At 34.3% G+C, this 7,500-nt stretch overlaps 1 protein-coding gene across 1 annotated transcript in view; it reads right to left on the bottom strand.

Annotated features, from left to right (window-relative positions):
• Positions 1-7,500, bottom strand: part of cxcl14 (chemokine (C-X-C motif) ligand 14) — a 24,621-nt gene that overhangs the window by 4,180 nt on the left and 12,941 nt on the right. The window lies entirely within an intron of this gene.

The following is a 7,500-nucleotide window of genomic DNA, read 5'->3' as shown; positions in this document are numbered from 1 at the left end:
CAGATTTCACACAGGAGCTGAAAACACCATTTGAAAGCCATTGAAGCCGTTTGAATGGTTCCACTTCACGACCACTTGACATGTTATTGCCCCAGATTTCTAAATATTCCTCAACATTCCCACAGTGAAAAGCGCCTCGTCTTCCAGCTGCATTATGGAGCTGCCAGCTAAAATGTGACATGAGCTCAGTGAATGCAGCGGCGTGTCTGCAGGCGTCTAATCGGCGGTAATGACGGAGACAGTCGGCCTGCGTGTGGTTTATTGAGTCCGACACAGACTGCAGGGCAGAGCCTGAATGCTAAATGACCGCAGGATAAAGGAGCCGACTCTCAAAGTCAGAGATGCGGCTGCTGCCTGGCGCTTTCACTCCTCACCGAGGCTTGTTTTATCTGCAGAAACTCTGAGTGACAAGAAGAAAGGAGGGGGACGTGAAGGCTTCAAAACGAGGAGGAATCGGAGAAAACCAGGAGCAATCAGGAGGAGCAGGGACATTTGGAGGCGTGTGTGTTTGTGCTTTGGAGTCGCCGCTCAGCATGCCAAGCTGAGCGCCGCGAGCCAAGCGCCCAGAGACTCGCGCTCGTTTCTCTGCCTTTCATTCCTCCCGTGGCTTTCCGGAGCCCGCTGAGGCTCATTTTTCACCGGTGGCTCCCATCTCATGCTAATAGAGCGGCACTGAACGACGGCGGCGCGGCAGGTAGCAAACACCGAAATAATCCTGGAGGGTGGCTCCGAGCGGTCGAATTCTTTAACTGTGTGACAGAAGATAATCCAGCTCCGCACTGATTACATCTTTTTAATGGAGTTTTTACGGGTTTCTTCCTGTTACTTTTATTTATTTTTTTGCAGAAGAACACATTTATTTATTTACAAGGATGTGGGGGGAATTTTACTTTTATGCCTTTTCTCGCAATACTTTTTTGTACATAAGAACGTAAACATTCTTGGAGTCTGATTGCATTTCAGAAAAAAATCAGAATTGAGCATCAAGAGCTGCAGCTTTAACTTCCTGCTGTCACGAATACAAACCGGCTCTTTGGATAAACTTATTACCAACAAACATCCTGCTGCTGTGAAACTCAGGATGAAGAGGCAGGAAAAGAACCACAAACTCCCTGGAAACTACAGTAGAGCAGAAAATCAACATGAATTATTGAGCAGAGTTAAAATCCCGACCTGGAGCTGACATCAATAATCGAGCTACTTATGATTTTACTATCAAACAATGATCAACTGTCAGAGTTTAGGAATAAATTCAGGAGCAGAATCTCGTTAAAACAGAAAACTTTTGATCATTTTAGATTAAAAAAAGCTCATCGCAACGAGATTAATAACCAAAATAAATTCTATTTTAAATAAGAAAGGTTGTAACAGTAAAACAGCAGCACAGATTTTATTAGAAACAGGTGAGAACATGAACTCTTTATACCTTTTAAGAAGTTATAACGTGTCAGATTAACCTATTTTATATCTTGTTAAAACCAGAATATTTCTCATAATAATGAGATTTAAAACTCGTCTCATTATAACGAGAAACTTTGTCATTTTAACGAGGTTTGCATCTCATTACAACATGTTCATGTTTTAAAAAGAAGCTTTCTTGCTGTAACGAGACATTAAACTAGAATCATTATACGGAGAAAAGTTTTGCTTCAAAATGAATTTATTTCCATCACTGACAGTTAAACATCACTTCCTGCAGGAGGAGGTGGCTCAATTAGTCCAATAAGTCAATTAATGATCAATTTAAACAAGTTCAATTTATCGTTTTTCTCTGTTTTCCAAAAACTGCATGCTAAAAGTCGTCAGTCTGGTGTTTTGGTCTCAACTAAACATGTTTTGAAGGATAATTTTGCCTACAGAGACAAAATAATTTACTTTATTTATGTTTCTGTTGTTTTGTTTATTTATTATTGATGTTTAAAAATGTTCCACTTCCAGTTTATTGATCTGTGAAAACAATGTTTATGCATTATATTGCCTTTATCATTATATTGCTGGAATATGGTCTCAAAACAACAACATTATTGTTTATTGCAATAATTTCTGGGACAATTTATGATCCAGAATAATTTATGACTGACAGGACCAGAGTGGATGTTATTTTAGGTTTAATTTTCCTGCAGCTGTAGCGACTTGTAAACATCCAGATGAATTAAAAATATTAAAATGTCCTCTGGGTTTTTGTTTGGTTCTCAGTGGCGCCATCTGGCGGCCATGTTGGCTGTGTCTCGGTGTGACTGGAACCTGCCAGCAGGGGGCAGCAGAGTTTATGGCTTCCACTGGAAAAACGTCCATCTGCTGATCCTCCAACTTCACAGACGATCAAACGTCACTTTTACATCTCATGCGACATTTTCACCGCCTGTCCGCAGCATGTAGGCAGGCCGTGGCACTGGTTTCTGTGTTTTTAACTGGTTTCTGTGTTTATAACTGGTTTCTGTGTTTTTAACTGGTTTCTGTGTTTTTAACTGGTTTCTGTGTTTTTAACTGGTTTCTGTGTTTTTAACTGGTTTCTGTGTTTTTAACTGGTTTCTGTGTTTTTAACTGGTTTCTGTGTTTTTAACTGGTTTCTCTGTTTTTAACTGGTTTCTGTGTTTTTTTTTTGTTTTTTTTTTTGTTTTTAACTGGTTTCTGTGTTTTTAACTGGTTTCTTGTTTTATCTGGTTTCTGTGTTTTTAACTGGTTTCTGTGTTTTTTAACTGGTTTCTCTGTTTTTAACTGGTTTCTCTGTTTTTAACTGGTTTCTGTGTTTTTAACTGGTTTCTGTGTTTTTAACTGGTTTCTGTGTTTTTAACTGGTTTCTGTGTTTTTAACTGGTTTCTCTGTTTTTAACTGGTTTCTCTGTTTTTAACTGGTTTCTGTGTTTTTAACTGGTTTCTGTGTTTTTAACTGGTTTCTGTGTTTTTAACTGGTTTCTCTGTTTTTAACTGGTTTCTGTGTTTTTAACTGGTTTCTGTGTTTTTAACTGGTTTCTGTGTTTTTAACTGGTTTCTGTGTTTTTAACTGGTTTCTGTGTTTTTAACTGGTTTCTGTGTTTTTAACTGGTTTCTGTGTTTTTAACTGGTTTCTGTGTTTTTAACTGGTTTCTGTGTTTTTAACTGGTTTCTGTGTTTTTAACTGGTTTCTGTGTTTTTAACTGGTTTCTCTGTTTTTAACTGGTTTCTGTGTTTTTAACTGGTTTCTGTGTTTTTAACTGGTTTCTCTGTTTTTAACTGGTTTCTGTGTTTTTAACTGGTTTCTCTGTTTTTAACTGGTTTCTGTGTTTTTAACTGGTTTCTGTGTTTTTAACTGGTTTCTGTGTTTTTAACTGGTTTCTGTGTTTTTAACTGGTTTCTCTGTTTTTAACTGGTTTCTGTGTTTTTAACTGGTTTCTCTGTTTTTAACTGGTTTCTGTGTTTTTAACTGGTTTCTGTGTTTTTAACTGGTTTCTGTGTTTTTAACTGGTTTCTGTGTTTTTAACTGGTTTCTCTGTTTTTAACTGGTTTCTCTGTTTTTAACTGGTTTCTGTGTTTTTAACTGGTTTCTGTGTTTTTAACTGGTTTCTGTGTTTTTAACTGGTTTCTCTGTTTTTAACTGGTTTCTGTGTTTTTAACTGGTTTCTCTGTTTTTAACTGGTTTCTCTGTTTTTAACTGGTTTCTGTGTTTTTAACTGGTTTCTGTGTTTTTAACTGGTTTCTGTGTTTTTAACTGGTTTCTCTGTTTTTAACTGGTTTCTCTGTTTTTAACTGGTTTCTGTGTTTTTAACTGGTTTCTGTGTTTTTAACTGGTTTCTGTGTTTTTAACTGGTTTCTCTGTTTTTAACTGGTTTCTGTGTTTTTAACTGGTTTCTGTGTTTTTAACTGGTTTCTGTGTTTTTAACTGGTTTCTCTGTTTTTAACTGGTTTCTGTGTTTTTAACTGGTTTCTCTGTTTTTAACTGGTTTCTGTGTTTTTAACTGGTTTCTGTGTTTTTAACTGGTTTTCTGTGTTTTTAACTGGTTTCTGTGTTTTTAACTGGTTTCTCTGTTTTTAACTGGTTTCTGTGTTTTTAACTGGTTTCTGTGTTTTTATCTGGTTTCTGTGTTTTTATCTGGTTTCTGTGTTTTTAACTGGTTTCTGTGTTTTTAACTGGTTTCTGTGTTTTTAACTGGTTTCTCTGTTTTTAACTGGTTTCTGTGTTTTTAACTGGTTTCTCTGTTTTTAACTGGTTTCTGTGTTTTTAACTGGTTTCTCTGTTTTTAACTGGTTTCTGTGTTTTTAACTGGTTTCTGTGTTTTTAACTGGTTTCTGTGTTTTTAACTGGTTTCTGTGTTTTTAACTGGTTTCTGTGTTTTTAACTGGTTTCTGTGTTTTTAACTGGTTTCTGTGTTTTTAACTGGTTTCTGTGTTTTTAACTGGTTTCTGTGTTTTTAACTGGTTTCTCTGTTTTTAACTGGTTTCTCTGTTTTTAACTGGTTTCTGTGTTTTTAACTGGTTTCTGTGTTTTTAACTGGTTTCTCTGTTTTTAACTGGTTTCTGTGTTTTTAACTGGTTTCTGTGTTTTTAACTGGTTTCTCTGTTTTTAACTGGTTTCTGTGTTTTTAACTGGTTTCTGTGTTTTTAACTGGTTTCTGTGTTTTTAACTGGTTTCTCTGTTTTTAACTGGTTTCTGTGTTTTTAACTGGTTTCTCTGTTTTTAACTGGTTTCTGTGTTTTTAACTGGTTTCTGTGTTTTTAACTGGTTTCTGTGTTTTTAACTGGTTTCTCTGTTTTTAACTGGTTTCTGTGTTTTTAACTGTTTCTGTGTTTTAACTGGTTTCTGTGTTTTAACTGGTTTCTTGTTTTTAACTGGTTCTGTTTTTAACTGGTTTCTGTGTTTTTAACTGGTTTCTGTGTTTTTAACTGGTTTCTGTGTTTTTAACTGGTTTCTGTGTTTTTAACTGGTTTCTGTGTTTTTAACTGGTTTCTGTGTTTTTAACTGGTTTCTGTGTTTTTAACTGGTTTCTGTGTTTTTAACTGGTTTCTCTGTTTTTAACTGGTTTCTGTGTTTTTTTTTTTTTTTTAATGGTTTCTGTGTTTTTAACTGGTTTTTTTTTTTTTTCTGTGTTTTTAACTGGTTTCTGTGTTTTTAATGGTTTCTTCTGTTTTTAACTGGTTTCTGTGTTTTTAACTGGTTCTGTGTTTTTAACTGGTTTCTCTGTTTTTAACTGGTTTCTGTGTTTTAACTGGTTTCTGTGTTTTTAACTGGTTTCTTTTTTTAACTGGTTTTCTGTGTTTTTAACTGGTTTCTGTGTTTTAACTGGTTTCTGTGTTTTTAACTGGTTTCTGTGTTTTTAACTGGTTTCTCTGTTTTTAACTGGTTTCTGTGTTTTTAACTGGTTTCTGTGTTTTTAACTGGTTTCTGTGTTTTTAACTGTTTCTGTGTTGTTTTTTTAACTGGTTTCTGTGTTTTTAACTGGTTTCTCTGTTTTTAACTGGTTTCTGTGTTTTTTAACTGGTTCTGTGTTTTAACTGGTTTCTGTGTTTTAACTGGGTTTCTGGTGTTTTTAACTGTTTCTGTGTTTTAACTGGTTTTCTGTTTTTAACTGGTTTCTGTGTTTTTAACTGGTTTCTGTGTTTTTAACTGGTTTCTGTGTTTTTAACTGTTTCTGTGTTTTTAACTGGTTTCTGTGTTTTTAACTGGTTTCTTGTTTTTAACTGGTTTCTGTGTTTTTAACTGGTTTCTGTGTTTTTAACTGGTTTCTGTGTTTTAACTGGTTTCTGTGTTTTTAACTGGTTTCTGTGTTTTAACTGGTTTCTGTGTTTTAACTGGTTTCTGTGTTTTTAACTGGTTTCTGTGTTTTAACTGGTTTCTGTGTTTTTAACTGGTTTCTGTGTTTTTAACTGGTTTCTGTGTTTTTAACTGGTTTTCTGTGTTTTTAACTGGTTTCTGTGTTTTTAACTGGTTTCTGTGTTTTAACTGGTTTTCTGGTTTTTTAACTGGTTTCTGTGTTTTTTTAATGGTTTCTTGTTTTAACTGGTTCTTGTTTAACTGGTTCTGTGTTTTTAACTGGTTTCTGTGTTTTTAATTGGTTTCTCTGTTTTTAACTGGTTTCTGTGTTTTTAACTGGTTCTGTGTTTTTAACTGGTTCTCTGTTTTTAACTGGTTTCTGTTTTAACTGGTTTCTTGTTTTTAACTGGTTTCTGTGTTTTTAACTGGTTTCTGTGTTTTTAACTGGTTTCTCTGTTTTAACTGGTTTCTGTGTTTTTAACTGGTTTCTGTGTTTTTAACTGGTTTCTGTGTTTTTAACTGGTTTCTGTGTTTTTAACTGGTTTCTGTGTTTTAACTGGTTTCTGTGTTTTAACTGGTTTCTGTGTTTTTAACTGGTTTCTGTGTTTTTAACTGGTTTCTGTGTTTTTAACTGGTTTCTCTGTTGTTCACTGGTATCTGTGTTTTTACCTGGTTTCTGTGTATTTAACTGGTTTCTTTGTTTTTAATTGGTTTCTGTGTTTTTAACTGGTTTCTGTGTTTTTAACTGGTTTCTGTGTTTTTAACTGGTTTCTGTGTTTTTAACTGGTTTCTGTGTTTTTAACTGGTTTCTGTGTTTTTAACTGGTTTCTGTGTTTTTAACTGGTTTCTGTGTTTTTAACTGGTTTCTGTGTTTTTAACTGGTTTCTGTGTTTTTAACTGGTTTCTGTGTTTTTAACTGGTTTCTGTGTTTTTAGCTGATTTCTGTGTTTTTAACTGGTTTCTGTGTTTTTAACTGGTTTCTCTGTTTTTAACTGGTTTCTGTGTTTTTAACTGGTTTCTCTGTTTTTAACTGGTTTCTGTGTTTATAACTGGTTTCTGTGTTTTAACTGGTTTCTGTGTTTTTAACTGGTTTCTGTTTTTAACTGGTTTCTTTGTTTTTAGCTGTTTCTGTGTTTTTAACTGGTTTCTGTGTTTTTAACTGGTTTCTGTGTTTTTAACTGGTTTCTGTGTTTTTAACTGGTTTCTCTGTTTTTAACTGGTTTCTGTGTTTTTAACTGGTTTCTGTGTTTTTAACTGGTTTCTGTGTTTTTAACTGGTTTTCTGTTTTTTAACTGTTTTCTGTGTTTTTAACTGGTTTCTGTGTTTTTAACTGGTTTCTGTGTTTTTAACTGGTTTCTGTGTTTTTAACTGGTTTCTGTGTTTTTAACTGGTTTCTGTGTTTTTAACTGGTTTCTTGTTTTTAACTGGTTTCTGTGTTTTTAACTGGTTCTCTGTTTTTAACTGGTTTCTCTGTTTTTAACTGGTTTCTGTGTTTTTAACTGGTTTCTGTTTTTAACTGGTTTCTCTGTTTTTTAACTGGTTTCTGTGTTTTTAACTGGTTTCTGTGTTTTTAACTGGTTTCTGTGTTTTTAACTGGTTTCTGTGTTTTTAACTGGTTTCTGTGTTTTAACTGGTTTCTTGTTTTTAACTGGTTTCTGTGTTTTTAACTGGTTCTTGTTTTTAACTGGTTCTGTGTTTTTTAACTGGTTTTCTGTTTTTAACTGGTTTCTGTGTTTTTAACTGGTTTCTGTGTTTTTAACTGGTTTTTCTGTG

This window comes from Poecilia reticulata, chromosome 10, assembly GCF_904066995.2.
Source record: "Poecilia reticulata chromosome 10, P_reticulata-male-v2, whole genome shotgun sequence".
Taxonomy (NCBI): Eukaryota; Metazoa; Chordata; class Actinopteri; order Cyprinodontiformes; family Poeciliidae; genus Poecilia; species Poecilia reticulata.
Note: the sequence above shows the minus strand (reverse complement) of the source record. Positions and strands in the feature narration are given on the sequence as shown.